This window comes from Anser brachyrhynchus (assembly GCF_964034855.1).
Source record: "Anser brachyrhynchus genome assembly, chromosome: 1".
Taxonomy (NCBI): Eukaryota; Metazoa; Chordata; class Aves; order Anseriformes; family Anatidae; genus Anser; species Anser brachyrhynchus.
Genome location: NC_137694.1, coordinates 120,482,334 through 120,505,646, shown reverse-complemented (window position 1 = coordinate 120,505,646; position 23,313 = coordinate 120,482,334). Strand labels below are relative to the sequence as shown.

The following is a 23,313-nucleotide window of genomic DNA, read 5'->3' as shown; positions in this document are numbered from 1 at the left end:
ATTTTCTCTCCAGGTGGAATCAAACCAGTGATGAAGGTTTAATGAATTACCTTAAAACAATATTTTCAACTTAATTTTTCCTTTTTCATGGCTGCATTTTTGAAATTGAGATACTATAAAGCTATGAAAAAGTCTTCATCATGAAAGATGATCTTTTTCAAGATACTGGATCCTAAGTGGAATGTACTTTTTGATGGCTAGATGGCTTATATATCTATTAGCAACCTTAGATTCAGTCTGCCCATTTGGTGTGAGCAGGAGATTATTTTCCCTTGCCTGATGTCAATGTGAAATGTAGAACACTCCAGAAAATTCTAGAAAACCTGTGAAGAAAATGTATAATAGCTTTAAGACTCATGAACCTTAAATGGTTTGGAAAACCTTTAGATAAACTTTGAGGAAGACAGGCTTACTCATTACAAATATTGACTAGCTAAAGGACAAGACTTAGCAAATAAGATGATAAAGTCAATTGAACTCTTCTTATTGTGTGCAGATTAAGTGCTGCTTTCCTACTTTAAAGAAGGTTCCTGCTGTCTTCTGCAATACTGAGAGAGGAGTTTAGTTTACAGCAGAGATAGTAATTTTCACACTATCACAGAAAAGCAAATTTTGGTGGGACAGAAATTAAGACCAAAGGATAGGATAAATATCCACAGACAGACCAGAAGCTGGCCTGGAAGTCTGAAGGACCACATCAGATATCTTTTCTTGATTTGTCATGCTTATCATCAAGTAATTCCAACTGTGAGGACAGAGACTCCACCAAGGCTGGTACAAAACTGAGCTCTGAAACAGAAAGTAGATCTGAGTCTTTACAGTTATTTAAGAAACAGAAAGTGGATCTTAATATACATATTTCAGGATTAATCATCTGAAGTTGGTGTAAAGCAAATGAGAATAAAAAGAAGCCTTCCGTCCTTCTGGTAAGGAGATAATCAGGTGGTTAATAACATTGCAGGACACTAAAGGAGACATCAGGCTGTTCCAGTACTGTGGCTGCCCTGTTAGGACAACTGTATAATAGGATACACCTAAATGCTGTTAACTTTGGTCTTGTTTCAGATGCAGTTGTCCAGATGTTTCAGATGCAGATGCAGGAGTGCACAATCAGGAGGTCCTCATTACCAAGAAATAACGCTGCTATCCTTTTCTTAGTCTGGTAGCTCTCTCGTTTGTCAGTATTTGCTCTCAGGAGTGTCACTGGGCTAAAGAAGATGTACAATAAAGGATGACACTATCAGGAATAGTAATATAAGAATGTATATATGCAGGACATTGTCAGATTATGTGATAAAAAACCTCATCTCTGTGCACCAAGAAGATACACCAAGATGCACCATGGGCTGAGGGATGCCCACCCAGTGAATCAATGGAGAGGTGTTCTGCAGTGCCTTGCAGTACAAGGTTGCTGGCTACAGGAATACAGGACTCATCACGGGATGCAAAGGAAGAACATTCAGGGATCACACAAGACAGTACGGGGTGTTTAGGGAGGAACAAAATGTGGGGAAAGAGAGGGATCAAGGAGGTTGGGTGTCAGCAGCTGGGGTGGGACTGCAAGATGAAGGTGCCAGCATTGAGTGTGGAGGTTTGTATCAGGGTGTGATCAACTAGCAAAGACCAAGCTGGATGAGCTGGTGGGTAGGTGCAGTGGCAAGGAAGCCGAGGGGGTATCTCTGAGGGTGAGACACATGGAAGAGCTGGCTACTGGAGGGACCAGGGGCTCCAGACAGCCTGCCAGACACTGTGGGGTCTAAGTGTTGAGTGCAAGACCCACTTACATACGTGTCTGTGTGCAGGTGTGCGCTGATGTGTATACTTCATAGTAACAGACCTCCATTCTGATCAGCCAGGGGAGGGAACAAGATGGGGCCATTGGTGCTGTCTGTGTTTGTATGAGTGCTTGATGCGCATGTGCTGTCCTGTGCATGTATATATGTGTGATATACATGCATTTGTGTGTGTGCCTAATTGGAAAAGATGTTCAGCCTCGCTACAGATTGGACCTGGGGGCATGGAGCTGTGGCAGCCTCACCTGCATTGGCCTGCTCTTTTTGCTAACTCCCTAGCAGACACAGGTTTGGATAAAGAAGTTATTTATACATTGCAATACAATGGAGGGATGAATGAGGATAACGATCTACATACTGTGTTCCTAACAAGTCACGGAGGAGAAAGAGAAAAATCTGACATTTGCCTTTCTACAATCCTAACGGAGTCATAAGCATGGTATCTCTGGGGCACTCAGACTACTCTCTCTGTCCCATTTCCATTCCCTAACAGTGGGCCAGCCTTTCAGTGGTTCCAAAACTGTGACTAGAACAGAGTGCCTTGAAATGTCACTTGGCATTTTTGAAGGCCTGGGACCAGTGGCAGGGAACAAAAAAAGAGAGCTAGGTGAAATGTAAGCTTCCTGAATATGGGCCAGAGACAATGCTAAAGACTTAAATGTTAGTTTTCTTGCTAGCGCAGTCATCACAAAGACAAGCTTATCCTCCTAAATGTTGAAGAATCTTGCATTTTTATTATGTATTTTCTGAACATGTATTTCATGACTATGCATGTTTACCAGATTTTAAAATAATGTTTACGAGGAATGCCAAATGCAGTTGATTTGACCTTTCTGTATAGCTGTCCGTGTGCTGGTAGAGTGAAGGCACTAGCATGAGCGCATTTGTGAGCAAGCGTATGAGTCTGCATCTGAAGCCAGGAAGGTAGGATGCATGTCTATGGGTTTTCCTCTGATTTACTAGAAGGTCAAGTGATGAAGAATCTGATGTCAGAGAAAATCATGTCAACATAACAGCATCATGGAAGGTCCATTCTCTTTCACTCTACATAGCTAAGTCCTGAAGGTTTAGCAATTCAGAAAGGTGCCTATGCTGAAGCGTGTTGGGTGTGGTGAGAATGAAGGCTTGTCATTGATATCTGCAGCATATTTCTTTCTGCTTATTTCTACAGGATAAAATCTCCTAAGAGGCAACACAGACATAGGGACATTTGATTTAAAGATCAGTGAAGTAGTGTCAGGATATCGTTAAGGTTACGGAAGTCTGTGACCAATCCCAGCAAAACAGGCATCCTGTTATGCAATAGATGTGGAACATTCCCGTTCTTCTCCTCCATTCTTGGGCTTCTATGGTGCAGGATAATGCACTTTGACCTCAACCAAGTGACCCAATATTACTGCTTGCTGCAGTTATAAATTCTGAATGGAAGTTTTTTCATCCTGGCTAGAGGTTTAATATCTAGCTCGATTTAATATCTAGACTGGACCATGGATGTTAGATCATCAAAAGGCAATTCAATTATTTATAATTAGCCTCCTGCATTCTGTTTTGGCTGAATTGAAATGGGCATCCTACTTGGCAACAGTTGCTTCTTAGTGTAACGTGACCAATACGTGGAACAGTAATGGTTTTGTTTTGCCCCCTGGACTAAGGATGAGGATTATTGCCCCCTGGACTAAGAACAATATAGGTCAAAAGTATGAGCTGTGTGGCTGATAAGCTGCTGATCTACTTTCTAGAGGAAGCTAGAAAGCCTCTGGATGCTGTTTGCCTCTACTGCTTATATGACGGTGTTCTGCTGTTGTTTCTTATCTTCAGCTGCAGATTCAGGGAAGGAATCTTTCCTATGAAATGTTCAGGGCTCCCACTTGCTCTGGATAGACAAAGAGCCAGGCTTTCTTTCCATGATTTAGTAGTCTCTTAGCATATTTGGATAGGCTGTTGAGGCTTGCAGCTTCTTTTTCCAGGTAGAAATTACAGTGAAGGTGTTGTTAGAGGAGGGATGCTATGGATAGGCCTCACTTTTACTACCCTGCAGTGACAGAGGGGTTGTCCCTATTTCAACGGTGATGTTCAGACTGCCTAGAGACTGTGGAAAGCATCATGGCATCTGCAACATTTGTTTCCTATTGTCATGCTCTACTTTATATATATAAGAACAGCCAAGCTTAGAATGACTCTTTTGTTCCCTGAAGCATGGCTCTGTAATGGCTGGCTTGGCAATGCTGATAATTGCATAACCTGTGGAGGATCTGGTCCATTTTCCCTGTAGTTCACTACAGATTTTCAATTTCCCAATGACTTTAGTGGACATAAATTCTTAAAATTAATAAGGCCTGGCCTTAAAAAGACTTATGCTGTTGCTACAGTTTGTTGACATGAAATTTGTTGTGGTTGCTATGGTTTTACACAAAGAGCAGGGTGATCTCATGGCTGCCTCTTTTAAAGTAATCAGCAGTACTTGATCTGTACTATACTTGCGGTATGCGTATTTAGAAAAGAAGAAAGAGACTGTATTGGGTTTACATGGCAAGGGTTTGGTAGTGGGGGGGCTCCAGGTGTAGCCTCTGTGAGCAGAGCCCAGCAGCTGCCCCATGTCGGCTCAAAAAGGGACCCGCTGCTGGCCAGAGCCCAGACAGGGAGTGACGCGGGGTGGGCTTCTGGGACAGCAGAGTTAAGGAAGGGAAAAAACACCATGCAACAGCAGCTGGGGGAGAGGGTTGAGACCCAGCCCTGCAGCCCCCCAGGTGAGTGCAGCAGGAGGGCAGGAGGTGCTCCAGGCAGGCAGCAGCAGTTCCCCTGCGGCCTGTGCAGGGAGAGGCCCCCGGTGGAGCAGGCTGTCCCCCTGCAGCCCATGGGTCCCACACGGAGCAGATCTCCACGCTGCAGCCCGTGGAGGAGCCCACGTGGAGCAGGTGGATGTGGCCTGGAGGAGGCTGCGGCCCATGGAGAGCCCCCGCAGTAGCAGGCCCTGGGCCGGAGCTGCAGCCCGTGGAGAGGAGCCCACGCAGGAGCAGGGGGTCTGGGGGGAGCTGCCGCCCGCCCGTGGGGGACCCGTGCTGGAGCAGTTTGCTCCTGGGGGATGGATGGACCCCGTGGTACGGAGCCGTGTGGGAGCAGTGCTGGAAGAGCTGCTGCCTGTGGGCAGCCCCCGCAGGCTCAGTTCGGGAAGGACGGCATCCCGTGGGAGGGACCCCGCGTGGAGCAGGGGCAGAGAGGGACCGTGAGGGAGCGGCGGAGACGAAGCGTCAGGGGCTGACCGCAGCCCCCATTACCCGTTCCCTTGCAGTGCTTGGGAGAACGAATTGGGAGAGGGTGGATGGGGAAAGGTGTTTTGGTTTGCTTTTAGTTTCTCAGTGCTCTGGTCTGCTAGTGAAAGGCAATAAATTAATCTCCCTAGTTTGAGCCTGTTTTGCCTGTGACAATAATTCTTGTGTGATCACAACAATGAGCATAAATTAAGCAATTTGTGGCAAAATTTAGGGTTAGACATCTAAATCCTAATTTCTGGTAATCAGGTCCAACATCTTGGTAGAAATGCTGTTCGAATAACAAAGTGTCTCTTGGAAAAGGTGAAGGATTTGGACCCTGAATAATAACTAAAGCAGCTTAATGTTAAGATGTGTCAACTGAAATATGATCTATATCTAACTGAAACATTTTCAACAGGAAATTTGCAATGACATGGATTATAGCATGAGAGACTGAGGAACTGGAGATCTGCAAAAGTGTGAGACCCCACAATAATAGTTGAACAAGACAAACAACATGATGCTGCATCTTTGCAACTGGTATTACTTCATGAATGAGACATAGCGCAACTGACATGTAAAGTAGCTGCAGATAACCACAACAACACACCAGCTATGTCCCTGGTCTTACGAGTTTCTTCATCAAATCATTGTGTAATGAGGCAGGAGAAGCTGTACCATCTGCAGCTTTCAGAAGGATGAAGATAAAGAACATTAATGTCAGTCTTGCACTGGAAAGACACAGATGGACATTCATCATGACAGACCAGTACAACGTTGCCAAAGCAAGTGAATGCACTGCCTCTGATAACAATGCTGACAATTGTATGTGAGTCCCTGCAAATCTGTACAACGAACTGAGATACACCAAGGGCTCACTGAGATTTTAAGTCATTGGTAGGTGAGCTGGTGGGTGGGCTACATGTTACAATTTTGAGTAATATGTCATTTCTGGTGCCACCTTGGTCTACGAAAGGAACGTGCATGGGCTTAAACTTTTAAGAAACTCAGACTTGATAAGGTAGGAATTTTCCTGGCAATAGGCACTCTGTTCTCCAGTGACTGAATTGGGTAGTAAAATGTCTCTTTGTTAACCAGTTCTGAATATCAGAGACCTTTGTATGTCCTGCTTCTGGGTCCACCTCTAAGCAGGGGCTGCAGATGTGCAAGAGACTTTCTACATTATGTGCTTTAGCAGATGCTTTCCATTCTTTACCACTCTTTGTAAGAACAACGTTCCCTCATGCTAAGATATTACATGGTCTATATGTTGACAGAAAAGCTGTATTTCATACCCAGCACCCAATTTACTCATATTCTGGAGGGTTAGATACAGACCTTTAATTCAGATTAGACAGGAGTGTTTGAGGGCAGGAGAAGACCATATGGTCCACAAAAAACTGTTTCTGTACAGCTTTACAATTAATCAGCACCTTCTACGTTGTTCAAATCTCATTAGTGATGGCACCTTTCTGACCTCTTTTCTTGGAAAAGTGTATCCAGCCATTCTGTAAGCACTCTTCTTCTGTATCTGAGGCTGACTTTGAGTATTTGTTTTGCTCTACAGCCTCTTTTATTTATTTATTTATTTATTTTTTAATAGACAGTCTGTCTGCACATCAGAAAATGTTTGCTACCAGGGTAGGAGAGTGTCAGGCTATGACCCCTTGCTGACAAATTAGATACTATCATAAACAGCTTACTTCATCAGTCTGTTGCCCTCTTTCTCATAGGACTTCTTTACCTCTCACAGTCCCTTTATTCTCTAAGCTACAAGATAAAGGGAAATAGGCAAATCTTTTTGAGTCACATTCTCTGAACTCATCACTAGTGGTTTCCACCTTACCTATCCTTCCCCAGTGAACAAAGGTGGGGAGCTAAACACCACTTTGCTAATATTCTTTATGAGCTTATCAAACCTTGTGACAAGATAACTAATACTGTGTTATCTCACATATCCATGTTATATATTGCATGTCAAAAATAAAGTTAAAATAGCTTGAAAAGTCTAATTTGAATCTTTCAGCATCAGAAAATTCACCCTGAAGGCTGAACACAATACTTTCAATAGTACACTGAATTCTACTTATGCTTCTCTAGGTTTCGAAATATGCATGGTCACATACTGTAGACCTTATCGCATTGACAATGAAGAAAGGAGAATTTTTGCCCCATCTGAAGGTGCAAAAGGAAAGCTTTGTGGATATAAAATCTTGCAGTTTTGGCAGGACTGTGCAAATAATTCATAAGGACCAGAGAATGAGATTTTTTTCTTCTTGTTGTTTTAACTTATTTAAATTCACTGTATTGTACAAAGGAGAATTGAGTGTCTTCATGGCATTAATTAAAAAGGTTAGCAACTTCACAGAGACTGAGCTTCAGAAAGCTCACTGCTTTGAAAGATTCTATCAGTGTAAAAATAAATTCTTTATACTTAAAATGGAGTGCATAATAAAATCCATAAGGATATTGCCTAGCCTAAGGCAATTGTGAGTGGTAATCTTCTGTTGATTCTGTTGGTACCAGTGTTTCACTTGGGGATGATAGGGAGTGGGAAGGAAATTATTTGTTATATCCCAGAGGACATTTTGAGATATTTTTTTTCTTCCTTGCACAGAATAGGGAAAGAAAACTGAAATCCTGAAAGTTTTCAAGGACTGGCAATCTGAAAATTATGGATCATTTAATTTTCAAGTACCTTTTCAAATGAAACTAGTAAAAGTTGTTGAACAGAAGTCTTGCAAATGGGAAAAACTCCCAAAGTTCACACTTTTTTTTTTTTTTTTCCCCTAAAAGCTGAAATGGAAATCATCTATTGAAATAAGTAATTTATCAAAAATTCTCAATCAAAATCTAGTCTCAGATAATTTTTCAAAGAATGGCTGATGTTGGAAGGGATACTTGAAGGCCATTTAGTCCAATGCCCTCTGCTCAATCAGGGCCACCTACAGCAAGCTGCGCAGGGCCATGTCCAGATGGCTATTGAATTGCTAAGATTCACCCCTCATCCTTCTCTTCTACAGGCTGCAGTCCCAGGTCTCTCAGCCTTTCCTCATAGGAGAGATGCTTCTGTCCTTTCCTCTCTGTGGCCCTTTGCTGGTCTCTCTCCAGCATGTCCATGTCTCTCTTGTACTGGGGAGCCCACAACTGGGCTCAGTACTCCCAGGTGGCCTCACCAGGAGGAGGATCACCACCCTCCACCTGCTGACAATATTTTGCCTAATGCAGCCCAGGATATCATGAACCCTCTTTGTCACAAGGGCACATTGCTGGCTCACGTTCAGCTTGGTGTCCACCCGGACCCCCATGTCCTTTTCTGCAGAGCTGCTTTCCAGCTGGGTAGCCCCCAGCAGGTGCTGGTGCCTGGGGTTGTTCCTCCTGCAGGACTTTGCCCTTGCCTTTATTCAACTTCAGGAGGTTCCTGCCAGCCCACTTCTCCAGCCTGTCCACGTCCCTCCAGATGGCAGTGCAACCCTCTGGCCTACCAGCCACAACTCCCCATTTTGGGTCATCTGCAGATTAGCTCAGAAAATGCTTTGCCTCATCATCAAGTGATTAATGAAGATACTAAACAGGACTGGACCCAGTATCGACCCCTGCTGTACAACACTAGTTCCTGTCCTCCAGCTAGACTGTATCACTGATTACCACCCTCTGGAATGAACATTTTTCAGTCTACCTCACTGTCTCATCCAGCCCATACTTCATCATCTTCTCTATGAGTACCTTATGGGAGGAAGTGTTAAGAGCCTTAGTGAAGTCTAGGTAGACAGTATCCACTGCTCTCCCCTCATCTAATAAGCCACACAGTATTATTATTATTATTTTTTAAGTAGAGAACTGCTGACTGTGAAAAGATAACAAAGACTAACAGCATGTGATGAAACTAGATGGATGTGTGGAGGATATTTCTAAGTCCCACAGTAGCCCTTAGTATGCTTATATATATATCATACACAGTGTAAATATGTATGTGAAGTTTATGTAGATGAATCTCAACTTAGCAGCCTTTCTTAAATATGAAACAAACAGACAAACAACACAAATGAAAAAGGTTTCTGGCTGGCTGGCCTATCCAGTTTTCAAACTTTTCTTCACTGCATTCCTATGAGCCCTTCATGCAGACCAGTCATCCCAGTTCTTCTGCAGTCAGCAATCTAAAAAGCAGAGACAATGCTTCTTCCTTTGCCTGCCCCTACTGTCTAAATTGTAAACTGTATGTAGACGTGTTGCTTCAGGTTCTTCTGTTCTATCTTTCTACAAGCTCAGTGTTTAGTCTGAACATGTCTCCATCAAAGTCCAGAGATCTGTTCTCTGTGTTCAGAGACAGGTAACTCCAAGCTTCAGAGAAATGGTTGAGGCAGATAGCTGAATTGTCCCTTGCTCTTCACAGACTAGTGCGAGATCATAAGCCTAATGCACCTTGATGAGTGGAGTGAAAAGAGGCAGTCAACAGGAACAGCAGTTTCAAGGCTTTGCTTTGAGATCATCTTGATACTCAGGGAGCTGGTTCTGGTATTGCAGGGACCTCCCAGAAAACCCCTAAGGAAAGTCAGGGTAGCAGCTGCTGCTGGGTGGGGTGAGCTAGAGGAGTCATGGGCTCTTGGCAAGCTGCAGGAGCCTCTCATGAACTCTGCAAGCTGTTCCTGATGAAGGGATGTATTGATTTTTTTGTTCATTTGTTTGAGCTGACTCCTGACAAAGCAGAGAAAAGAACTCTCTGAACATCTGTGAAGGAGAAAGCCTATGTGAGGACCACCTCAGGGCACATAACTGTTGTCCATCATTGTCTTTCACAGAGGTGGTAATGGCCATTATTCATGACTTTTTTTCCTATTTTTGGCCTTCACAATGACATTTGAAAACCACAGATAAAAAATGCATCTTGTTTGACATCGCAAACATGTAACTTTGTTTTTCTTTTTATTAGCAAATGTGCTTTGTAGCTTTATTTGGTATTAGTAGTTTGCAACCCCTCTGTGTAACAGTTTGACAGATTTAGTGAATCTGCCAAAAAAATATTTCTTTCTTTGCTGTGCTGCACAACCTGTTTGGTGGATAAGGAAATGGCTGGTTGGCCACATCCAAAGAGTAGTGGTCAACAGCTCAAATGTCCTTGTGGAGACCAGTAGTGAGTGATGTCCCTCAGGGGATCAGTCCCTCAGTGTTGAGATCACTACTGTTTACTATCTTTATAAATGACACAGTAAGATTGAGTGGACCCCCAGGAAATCTGCAAATGACACCAAGCTGAGTGATGCAGGTGACAGTCTGGGGGGAAGGGAGGCCATCCTGAGGTATCTTGACAGGCTTCAGAGGTGGGACCACATGAACCTCATGAAGTTCATCAAGGCCGAGTGAAAGGTCCTGCATCTGGGTCAGAGCAATCCTAAACATCAGTACAGACTGTGTGATGAATGGATTGAGAGCAGCCCTGCAGAGGACCTGGGGGTGCTGGTGCATGAAAAATTGGACATGAGCTGGCAGTGGGTATGTGGTGGTTTTACCTTGCTGGGCAGCTGAACTCCACCACAACTGCTCTCTCACTCCCTTCCTCAGAAGAAGAGGGGAAAAAGAAAGTATGCTGGAAAGAAAAAAAAAAAAGACTCTTGGGTTGAGATAAAGTTAGTTTAATTAAAGGGAAAAGAAAGAAAGAAAGAAAGAAAGAAAGAAAGAAAGAAAGAAAGAAAGAAAGAAAGAAAAAAAAGAAAAAAAGAAAGAAAGAAAACAAACAAGCAAAGGCCACGCAGAAGCACAGAGGGAAGAAAAAAATTATTCTCTACTTCCCATCAACAAGCGATGTTCAGCCACGTCCCAGGAAGCAGTGCCTCAGTATGTGTAGCATCTGTTTGGGAGGACAGACATCATCACGAGGGCCCCCCCTCTCCTTCCCCTTTCCCACCTTTTATTGCTGAGTGTGACACCACAAGGTATGGAATATCCCTTTGGTCGGTTTAGGGCAGCTGCCCTGGTGATGTCCCCTCCCCACGTCTTGCCCACCCCCAGCCTTATGGCTGTGGGGGGCATGTGTGGAGGGAGTCTTGATGCTGTGCCAGCACTGCTCAGTGGTAGACACAACACTGGTGTGATACCAGCGCTGTTCTAGCTACAAGTGCAGAGCACAGCACTGTATTGGGCCGCTGCAGGGAAAGGTAACTCCATCCCAGCCAGACCCCGTACAGGGCACTTGCAGCCCAGAAAGCCAACCATATCCTGGGCTGCATCAAAAGAAGCGTGGCCAGCAGGCTGAGGGGAGTGATTCTCCCTTTCTACTCCACCCTCATGAGACTCCACCCTAGAGTACTACATCTAGATCTAGGTTTCCCAGCATGAAAGAGACCTGTTGGAAAGGGGCCAGAGGAGGGCCACAAAGATGATCAGAGGGCTGGAGCACCTCACCCATGAAGACAGGCTGAAGGAGTTGGGGTTGCTCAGCCTGGAGAACAGAAGGCTCTGGGGAGACCTTATAACGGCCTTCTAATACATAAAGGATTCCTACAGGAAAGACGGGGAGAGACTCTTTTACCAGGGCATGTAGTGATAGGACAAGGGCTATCACATTTAAATTAAAAGAGAGTAGATTTAGATTAAATATAAGGAAGGAATTCTTCATTTTGAGGGTGGTGAGGCACTGAAACAGGTTGCCAAGAGAAATTGTAGTGCTTCCTCCCAGGCCAGGCTGGATGGGTCCTTAAACAACCTGGTCTAGTGGAAGGTATCTCTGCCCATGGCAGGGGGTTGGAAATGATCTTTAAAAGTCCCTTCCAACCATTCTATGATTCTGTGAGCCCCATTCTTAAGAAGTCAAGATGTTTAAAGGTATCTGCTCTCTCCCACAGGGAAAGCAAGACTGTTTCTTGCCTGTACCTCCCTAACAGAGCACCTTCCTGCTATCTAAGGCATGTTGTTCTGCTATTCCCCAATCTCCTGTCTGTGTTGCTTTTCTGAAGGGTTTCAGCAGCTGAGTTGAGATCAATCAGCAAGAAACTCTCAGGTTCACTCAAGAAAACCAAACATTAACCTCATGCTCCACAAAGATATAGATACTATCAGTCTGTAAGAACAAATAGTATTTGCTCTATCTGCCAGTGATATAAAGGGTTTTATAATCAACACTACAACAGGAACTCCTTTTCTCTTCAAATACAGGTATGTCTGTTTTCATTCATATGATTTGAAAAGTCCTTCTATCTTTTTATTTAAAAGTATTTGAAATATTGAAATAAAAATTGAAAACAACTAGAGAACTTCCAGTCTGATATCACAAATACTGTAGTTGCAAGCACTGTACAGGAAGTTGTTCATTACTTTCTTTCTCTGTAATTAAATATATTTGTATTTCACATGGATCTAGTCATACCCAGCCATTTGAACTCACAACAAAGCCACAGTCCCATGCTTCTAAGTAACCTTAGCCTCTAAGGCATCCACAGACTTCAGTTTATGCAACACCCATCAATATGCCTTCTCAGGAAGGAACACAGTTAGGGATCACTGCACTCCATCTTATATTCTGCACAGGCTTCCCTCCATCAGATGTCAGTTCTCATTCTGGGTCCTGGTCCCTACTCTGTGAGCCACAGACTGGCTGTGAGTGTAATCTTCAAGACAGCTCCACCTGAGGCAGCTGAAACCACAATCAAGAGTCTCATTGACTTTCCAGGTGCAAGATCTTACCTGGAGATTGGAGAGAGCCAATTGCAGAGTGAAAAGCAATGCTGGCAATCACAACATGAACCACTTGCCTAAATATAAACATGTAGGGTCACTTAAGATACCCTCAGGTATGGTTTGCAGATGTTTGCAGAGGATTGAAAGACATGACACAGCGCTTTGTCACAAGCCATGCCTTCTGGAGAGGCAGCTATGGGCTGGTTGGGATATCCAAACAGCAAACAAAGTCTCAGACATTTACATTTATGCAGCTAAATACTGCCCTCAGTAGCAAAGAGGAACGAGAACAGGAAAAAAAAATCAACCCTGGTATGCTAACTAAGAGCAACAAATCATTCCAAAGTAGAGCCGAGGATATCTGCATTTGACCTGCTGGCCCGAGAAAAAGCTGCAGTGTTGCACCTCCCCTGACATTCTTCATTTCTGGAAGGGCAATAACGTCTAATGTTCACTTGGGTTGTCAGTCTGACCAATAGGCCTCACTGTTACAGAAAGGAAAAAAAAGTAATGAAAAAAAAAAGTGCTGGTTTAGGTATATCTGTCCTTTTTAATAGGATGTATCACACATACTCACCAGTGAGAACAGAGACTGGATTATATGTTCCCACATTTGTTCTTGTGCCCAGGTACTGAAATGACTGTGCAAAAATATCACATTGGAAATAGCCTCTGGTTTAGGTTTCAGCAACATGAGCCTGATTTTTTCTCATCAAAGTGAGAAACAAGTGGATGGCAAAACTCTCAGGGACTCTAATAAAAACAGTAACAGAGCCCTGGACTTTGCCTCAAGAATCAAACATCATGAAGTTCAGAGGGGCTAGGGGGGCTGGTCACAGTTTGAACAGATGTCACTATAGAAATCATCAGACATGCTGAAAAATGTTAGAAATGAAGAGATTTTATATAATTACTGATTTTTGCATATGTTTTCTACGTATTTGCTTATCTTTCTGTTTATACAGTGTTCCTATTTCAACCCCTAGGTGAACAAAGATAATTTTTTTAAGTCCACAAGTCTACTAACTTGACAAAAAGACATTCTAAAAAATGGGTAAAGTAGACTTCCAAATCTTCTTTAATGAGCAATGTGAATTTTTGTTTGTATTTTTTCCTTTTTATGTTTTTGCTGAATTAAAGATGGATTCTGTGAATGTTGACAGTTCATCTTCTAGAAAGAAGCTTTTATGTTTGTTTCTCTTTTAATGTCATTTGATCCTCTGTTGTGTTTTTAACAATGCAAGAAAAACCACTAATTCATGCATTATTTATTTCCTTTTTTGCTTTGCTATGTTTTGTTTTGTTCTTTCAGTCACTGTGTTTTAACACATTTTTGCCAGGTGTTTCTTTGACACTGCCTTAAATGAGGTTCTTATTAATATTTCAGCTTTTTTTTTTTTTTTGTATATGTAATACTCAAAAGTCTCAGAGTATGCAGAGTATGTAATAATACCATACATTCTGTATAACTTTTATATTCCTACTGAGGTGACTTAGAAGCTTGGAATCACCTTCCCAATGTCTCATTCCAAGGAGCATTACTCATTGAGATAAATGCCTCATTTCAAGGAGCATTATTCATTGCAGTCTTATTGTTAGTTCCATTACACGTTTGCTACTCTGTGGCATATATTGATCAAAATAATTTAGATTAGAAATAGCAGATCATGGAACTGTGGTTGCTTAAGGAATTGTTATTAAAGCAATGGCAGTTGCAGTTATTTAAATTACTTTCTACGCCTTTCAGTTGGAGATTTTTTATAAATTCTTCTCCATTTGAATCTTTTCAAGCAGAGGGTCATACCTGCAGTGCTTATCCCAAGAATCATAATAAATCTTTTTACTATGTTCTCCTTAATTTTCTGATGCATTTCCAAAGCTCTAGCAGACCCTAGAATCGTTAACAAGATAAAACAAACAAAAAATATCCTAGGAAACAGGGAAAAAATGTTTTATGTGTTCAAATCAGTCTTTGTTTTCAATAGTTATGATCCTTACCTTTTGACTTAACTGTGTTCTGATTCTGGCTGTAACATTCAAGTGTTTAATATACAAGGTTCCAGTTTCAGAAAGTATTTAGAAATTTCATTTTTGTCAGAGACTTAGGAACCAAAGCTGTGAGGTTGTTTCCTTTCTTAATATATACTGGCTAACAAGCTACATTAACAGAGTTTTAGTCTGCAAATAAAATTCAGTACCTTAACAGTGAAAGATAGATTTCTTGTGATTATTTCTGAAATGAATGTTCTACTATTTGAATTAAGAATTGATAAAACATTTAAATAAAATAATGATGTGCTGCTTTTAATTGATAAATATAAGCCATCTGCTTGGTGCCCACTAACAGGAATGGGGCAAACAAGTTTTTTGAAAGAACTTTATTTTAGTAGTTACTGCAAGGTCAATTCTTGTTTACAGTGCACCTATTTCAAAGTATGGAAAGGTTATATTTTTGGAGATGTATTTTGACAGGAATTAATATTTCCAGTTATGACTGGTATAAAACAAGTACTTTAAAGGAGCTAATGAATGCTCATACTCCACATTTTAGATTTTTTAAAATGTAAAACATGAGAATTACATCTTTAGCGCTACAGAAACATGAATTCTGTGATACTTGTTTGTGCAGCTAACTGCAGAAATCCACCTAACACCATCCTCACACAGAATTCTATGTACACCAATGAATAATCCCAGAATCACCGAATGGCCGAGGTTGGAAGGGGCCTTTGAAGATCACCTAGTCCAACCCCACCTGCCAAACAGGATCACCTAGAGCACATTGCGCAGGACGGCATCCAGGCAGGTTTTGAATATCTCCAGAGAAGGAGACTCCACAACCTCACTGGGCAGCCTGTCCCAGTGCTCTGTCACCCTCACAGTCAATAAGTGCCCTCTCATATTCAGCTGGAACCTCCTGTGCTTCAATTTGTGCCCCTTGCCTCTTGTCCTGTCGCTGGGCACAACTGAAGAGACAGGCTCCATCCTCATGACACCCTCCCCTCAGATATTTATACATATTGATGAGGTCTCCCCTCAGTCTTCTCTTTTCCAGGCTAAACAGGCCCAGTTCTTTCAGTCTGTCCTCATATGACAGGTGCTCCAGGCCTATAATTATCTTCATAGCTCTCCTCCGGACTCACTCCAGTAGCTCCATGTCCCTCTTGTACTGGGGAGCCCAGAACCGGACACAGTACTCCAGGTGAGGCCTCACCACGGCTGAGCAGAGGGAGAGGATCACCTCCCTTGACCTGCTGGCAACACTCTTCAGAATGCAGCCCAGGATACTGTTGGCCTTCTTGGCCAAAAGGGCACATTGCTGGCTTATGGTCAGCCTGCTGTCCACCAGGACTCCCAAGTCCCTCTCTGCAGAGCTGCTCTCCAGCAGGTCAGCCTCCAGCCTGTACGGGTGCTTGGGGTTATTCCTCCCTAGGTGCAGGACCCTGCACTTGCCCTTGTTGAACTTCATGAGATTCCTCTCAGCCTGTCCCTCCAGCCTGTTGAGGTCCCTCTGAATGGCAGCCCTCTGGGGTATCAGCCATTCCTCCCAGCTTTGTGTCGTCAGCAAACTTGCTGAGGGTGCACTCCGTTCCATCATCAAGGTCGTTGCTGAATAAATTGAACAACACTGGACCCAGTACTGCCCCGGGGGACACCACTAGCTACTGGCCTCCAACTAGACTCCGCACCACAAAGCACAACTCTCTGAGTTCTGCCATCCAGCCAATTATCAATCCACCTCACCATCCACTCATCTAGGCCGCACTTCCTGAGCTTGACCATGAGGATGTAATGGGATACAATGTCAAAAGCCTTGCTGAAGTCAAGGTAGACAACATCTACTGCTCTCCCCTCATCTACCCAGCTAGTCATCTCATCATAGAAGGATATCAGATTGGTTAAACATGACTTCCCCTTGGTGAATCCATGCTGACTATTCCTGATCACTTTCTTATCCTCCACATGCTTGGAGATGATCTCCAGGATGAGCTGTTCCAGGGATGACCTTTCCAGGAGACCTTTCCAGGGATGGAGGTGAGGCTGACTGGCCTGTAGTTGCCTGGGTCCTCCTTCTTGCCTAAATACCCTGATGACAACTTTTAATCACCTTATTTTCCATAATATTTGTAAACAGGTTTACCAAGGTTATTTGTTCCATCACATTCCCAGGAACTGATTTGAACCTGACCAACATCTAGTTCCCTAGATTCTTAATTCTTGACAACAGCAGTGATATTTACTTTCTTCCAGTCCTCGAGGAACTTCCCCCCATCTGCCATGACCTTTCAGAGATAGTTGTGAGTGGCCTTGCAATGGCAAGGGCCAACTTTTACAGCAAGGTTTCTTCCTGTCTGAAGAAAGCCTCATTTACTTCTTCCTGATCAGGCAATTTGATGACAGTGACAATGTGAATATGAGGACGCTATCTTCAGAGATGAGCTAAGAAACTATTTGTCCACTGTGTGATACAATTGTGCTTTCCTCTGAAACCTCATAGTGCAAGTACAGACGTGGATCACAGCTATGGCTGTTAAAGATGGTGAGGAAGGATCTTATTTCATTTTAATCAAATCCCTCTCTTTACCCTTTCAGTAGAGGAATTTTCTACATTTTCTCCCTGCTTTCTCTTGTCATTTATTGCACACCTCATGCAGGTAGAGAACTTAGAAAGACCTGCTCTTGAGCACTTCAACAGTAAAGGTGCCACTGTTATATTAGAGATGTGATGTCACTTTATCCTTTCTGTTTCGCCAGCTGTGTCAGTTTTGTATCTTGGAGATGTACATATCAGTTCTCCCTGGGGCAGGAACTGCACCACCTCATGTCAAAACTCACGTTAAGATGCTTCTATAAGTAGCTAAAATTACAAGTGCAATGCCTGAGCCTTTCAGCAAGAAACCGAAGGGAGTAGAAGTAAATATCTCCCAGCAAAACCATATTTCTACAGCAGCCAAGTCAGTCACCAACTGCTGTTTCAGCTTCCTTGGGGCTAGCCCTGTTATAATATCTCTATAGCATCTGGAATGTATCTTTTCCATTAAAATCAATATATATATAATTTTGGCTATTTAAAAGTACTTTAGCAAGAATGCCATCAGTTAGCTGTCCTTCATCTAGGGACACAGTAGTATGTATTAGCACTGGCCACTGTCATTTGTGCCAGTCAACTGACAAACCCTTTGGATGTTGTTTGTTTCTATGAGATACAGATGAATGCCCAGGATATGTGGGCCACCAGTTACCAAGTGCTATATATTGTCCATATAGCAACCCACATCAATAAGATGCTGTTTGGCATTTAAAAATAAATTTAGCATTGCCAATTAGTCAGTCATGCCTCTAGTAACCTTACTCAATGCTATGATGCTAATCACTTCTGGAAGGCCTTGACATTTTATAATTGAACTGCCAGGTTTGCATTTTGCTGCAATTCATTCACATGTAAGTGTGTCTTGTTAACCACATTATTTTGATTTCTTTTGAAGGCTGGAGGGAAGTGTGGAGTCATGATTCCTGTATTTGTGTGTGGTTAGAGTATTCCAGCAGCGTACTGGGAGGGTGAAGGATTTTGCTGTCTTTTAGTGAGCTAAATGAAAGGTGGTGGATGGCTTGTCTGTGGATGCACTGCTTACTGACTGACTGGTATTCACTGCCTGTTTCGTTTTACTTTCCTGTCTGTCTATCACCACATATGTCTTTCCTCTTGTCTAAAACTAATGCTCTTACATTTTGGGAGCAGGGACCTTGTTAGATTTTATTTATGCAGCCCCTAATGGAGTGCCATGACTGGGAGTCCTAAGTCATGCAGTAAATAATCTAATCCCTTAGTAACTTCCCCTTCATTTTCTTCCCTATTCTTTAGCTTAAAGCACTTAGCATCTACAAGAAAGGGGCATAATTTCTAGTGTAGGTTACTGAATAGCGTTAAGCCTGTTTAAACAGACACTTTTTTTTTTTTTATTATCTATCAGTAACATCTTAGTGCATATCCCTATGAAGCACAGTATTCACTTGAAATTGCTTGTCATTGGGATAGGCTTATAAAAATACAAAATACAAAGGCAACTATCCACATACTCAGATGCCTCTGCCATGCCTGCCTGTATTTATTTTCTAAAATGAGATTAAGCAGCTTGAATTGAAATCTGTGTGTAACGCATGGCACTGAATGTGGTTACAAATAGGGTCTACATGCAGCTGAGACAAAACAGTTTAAAGAGATGTTATTTTCATGAGGCTTTATATACAGAACTGCTAGGTGACTAAAGCAGCAACATCGATAAGCTTTACAGGGTATTAAGAGAGGGAAAAAAATAAAAATTCAGTTGCACGACCCTTTAAATATCACCATCAGGCTGGGAGGTACCTGTTCCTCATGGATTCACTCAGTATGGTTCCAGCTCTCAGTAGAAAAAATCTGTTGTTTATTCTTGCTGGGCACATTTGAAATCTGGCACATTTGGAGTTTTAATGCTGTGAATTTCAAAAAACCAGGTAGCATTAACTACTTCAATTTCTCTGTGCGGAGCATGTGAGCTGTGAATAAGAAGTAACCCCTGAAACCAGCCTCCAGCTGATTCACTTCACTTTCAATACACTAAACCAAGTTTGTTCTAATCTATAGATTTTCAAAGGAGTGAGACTTAGGCTGAATTTGCCCTGTTACATCTTTACAACATATATTATTCGACACTGTACTTTCTCCTGTAGGCTTATTTAAACTCCTGGTGCTTAGCAGTTACTTTAAATGAAGATGGTCAGCAGTTCACTGTGAACAGAGTATGTCTGTTGAGTATGATCTTTGGTAGGACAAACTTATTCTATGAGTTTTGATTGATAACCTCTTGCTCATCTGGAAATGAACTCTGTTTATCACTAATCAGTGGTCTGTCTTTCAAAACCACAGTGACAACAGTAAGGCTGGTAATACTTTCTAACCTGTTTAATGCCTGTTCATTAGAAGCAAACTAGAAATTATATAATATATATATATTTTTATATATAATCTATATATTTTATATATATGATATATATGATATATATTATATATATATATTTAAATTATTATTATTATTTTCAGCAGAAGTCCTCAACAGGTAGCTGTTTGTTAAAACTGAAGTGTTCTTTTTCAGCTTTCAGAACATCTGTCTGTATTTCATTTACCACTTTTGCAGGGTGCAAATAACAGCAGGCACACAGACAGAGCTATTAAAAATGTAAGAGCTATTCCAGTAAATCAGTTAGTTTGCAGTAAATCAGTTAGTTTACCATTACTGAAGTTCTGTATGAAGTAAGTATCACTGTTGGCAGAATATGATTTCGTAATAAATAATACAAAATATTCTCTGTTTTTTTAAAAGGAATTTTGTAGAGAGACTTCAACAATAAATGATTTAATGGGATACATGATGATCAATGCAGCTGCCTCACTGCATCTAAGAACATTGAAAATCCTGGTGTATACAAAATCCTTGGAGGACCTCTGCCTTTTAAAAGGTTGTTACTATCAGTTAACTCTTACTCTTTTATATTTTTGAAAAGGTGAAAATCTGAACTTCTAAAGCTTGTAAAGTGTTCAGGAGAGTGAATTATCTCTCCGTACTGGTGGTTGCAGTACTATCAAGTGAGATACATTATGGTCAGCAGAGGCATCTACCTAAATGGGCAGAGATCCTCTGGAGATTAGAGTGTGCAGAGGAAATCATTCTCCACTGGAAAGCGAGACCACTGCAGAGAATTAGATGGGCATACAGGAGAGAACATCTCAGAAATAGATGGGCTCTGTCAAACTGATTTCCTGCTTTGCAGTAGAAGGACAGAAGCAAAAGTGCATTTATGCTACAGCAAGCTGGACAAGGTAGAACGAAAAGGACGAAAGACATGAGGTACTATCCCACGTCTAGCCTCCATCATAGCCCGTTTCTATCAACAGTCACATTGATACACCAAAATCTCACAGACGTGGATCTACACTAATCTTAGACACTCATATTACATGCTCCCCACAGGCTGGCTCCTCCCTAAATCAATCACAATAAAGAAAAACTTCCGGTCCTGTATCATTCTTGAAGTTCTCAGATTCTCCCACATTCATCTACTTTCATTCACCTAGTTGTCTAACAGAGCTGTACTCAACAGCAGTTTCCTCCATGCGAAATGCAAAATTAATATAAATCTACATTTATTCTTGTACATCTAAGGACCACACTAGTTCTATCTAGTTCTTTCCTCTTCCTTGTTTAATGTTTCTTTACTTTTCTGTCATCTGCAGATTTTGAAGATAATAGTGTTCTTTCATTCCAGACTGAAACAAACAAACAAACAAACAAACAAACAAAAACCATTCAAAAGCCTAAGGCCAGGGACCAGTCCCTACAGAACCTCATTAGAAACACCTCCACTAAACCGTATTCTCCTGTTTACAGAAATGAAAAGTATATTTGGAACTTGCAGGCAAAGCAAGCCAAAAAAAAGAGTACGTCTTGGAAGCTTATGGGGGGATAATCACAACACAAAATAGTAGTAAAAAGCCTGCAGGAAGAGAGAACAGGACTGATCAGAAAAGAAAATTATACTTAATGATCATGAAGTATCAGGACAGCCAAACAACATGTGAGATTATGAAAAACATTTAAGGAAAAACAAAAGGAACCGTTTTCCCAGGAGGATGTTATGGTCCTACACTTCAATGAATGCTTCATCTTTCAAGAAGAAAATGGATTCCTTTTGAGTAAGCCAGGGCACAGATGCTCATTAGTGGAATGGGTATAGGGAAAAGCAATGTACTGTTCCCAAGGTGGAAGTAAAACTCATGAAGGTCAGTGCATCTGGATCAGCTGGGCTGGGTAGCATTTATTCTATGCACTGAATGAACTAACAGTGAAATTGCAAATTTATTTTAAAAACCTAGCAAACTGAGAACTCATGCCATATGTGTAGCAAATAGTAAATGTACTGTCTATACTACAAGAAGTAGAAAAAGCAACTTAAACAACAACAGGGCCATTAGTCTGAATTCAATGACATACAAGACTAGAGAACAAATTTTGAAAGAAGGAATATGCAAATTCATGAAGATAAATTGATGCAATGCAACTTGGTTTCACAAAAAATTACTTGGTCCAGATTTGTCTCGTATTTTTCTTTGATGAGATAACTGATTTTATAGACAAGAAAAAACATAGGTCTAGTTTATCTAGATTTTCTTTTTTAATTGGTACCACTCAAGAAGTTACTGGTTATGCTGAAGAAGATGTACATTGCTTATAAGGGGGTAAGGCACAGACTAGAAGGCAGATGACAGTCTTGTAGTGAAAGAGGAATCAACCAGTTTGAATGGGATTCTTAGTGCATTCTTCAAAGGCTAGTCTTGTGACTGATATTCAATTTTCTCATTACTGATAGCCAGAATAATTAATCCAGTATTCCTTACATATCAATGCAGTATTATAACACCACTGGGAATTTTTTTACTAGTTTGCTAAGGAAATTAGGAGGCTTGGTCAATCAGAGAAAGATAAGAATTTTCTGCTGAGGAATAAGGCAACCTGGACAACTAGAATCATGGAAATACAGTAATATGTAATCATATACAACAGAGAGCCATGACTTTAGGAATTCATATGACCATGTATGACCCAGACTGATATGAGAAAAAAAAAATGTAAGTCTTTAACCTGAGTTGGCTGTATTTCCAGTTTATCCTCTTAGGTCTACTCCTCCAAATTACAGCCTACCCTTTCATGGAGACATTAGTCTCTTATCTTACTAAGATCCTTCCACTGTGACCTGAAATTCTGTCATGACTAGGTCAGCAAACCAGCTGCTCTGTGTTGGAGGGAAGATCCCACGCCTGACAACCCTGTAGCAGAAGATTCAGTATATGCCACTGTGGATTACTGAAAGGAGTGATAAACTGCCACTGAATTATAAAATGTGGGAGATGATTGTGAAAACAGCATCTCTGAGGAGTTTACTCAGACAGCAGGAAAGTGTGCTGGAGGCAAAAAGAAAAATATGAGTATCTAGGAAATATTAGTAAAAATCCCAGGTGCACAGCATGCCTCTGAATGTTCAGAGTATTGGCAAATATTGACTCCAGCTCTAGCTACTTATTATGACTGCTTTGCCAAGTCATAATGATGTAGGGTGATTATTTGCCCTTTTTTATTATTTCTTTCCTTGTTACAGATGGTTAATTTTACTGTGAAAAAAAAAAAAAAGCTTTAGAAACATAGCTCAACCATTCAGTTGGCTACAGAGAGCAAAGAATAATCCAGGGGTAAGTTCTCTATAGCAGGACCCCAACAAAGAACCCATCAGTTAGAAATGAACATTATATCATACTTTCCAGACTATTCACAGGATTAAACCAACTGTATATACAGTAAGCTCTCTTTACAGATCTGAGAACAGCACAGGCACAGAGACACATTTATTCTGGATGGTTTTCAAGACACAGTTATTGTTTATATTGTGCAGTGGCCCAGGGCTGCAGTATGGAAACTGTAGGTGGTAACGAGTAAGCTCGGATACATACAGGACTGTGCTCTAGGAAAAATCAGTTCTCTAGCTGGAAACGGAGGCATTGCAAGCAA

General features: G+C 41.6%; 1 long non-coding RNA gene across 1 annotated transcript in view; it reads left to right on the top strand.

The window, feature by feature from the left end:
* Nucleotides 1–13,661, top strand: part of LOC308187470 — a 55,698-nt gene extending 42,037 nt beyond the window's left edge. The window contains exon 9 of the long non-coding RNA XR_013944713.1: nt 1,066–13,661. This is a non-coding gene — a long non-coding RNA (uncharacterized lncRNA). The remainder of the gene's footprint in view (nt 1–1,065) is intronic.
* The last annotated feature ends 9,652 nt before the right edge of the window (nt 13,662–23,313 follow it).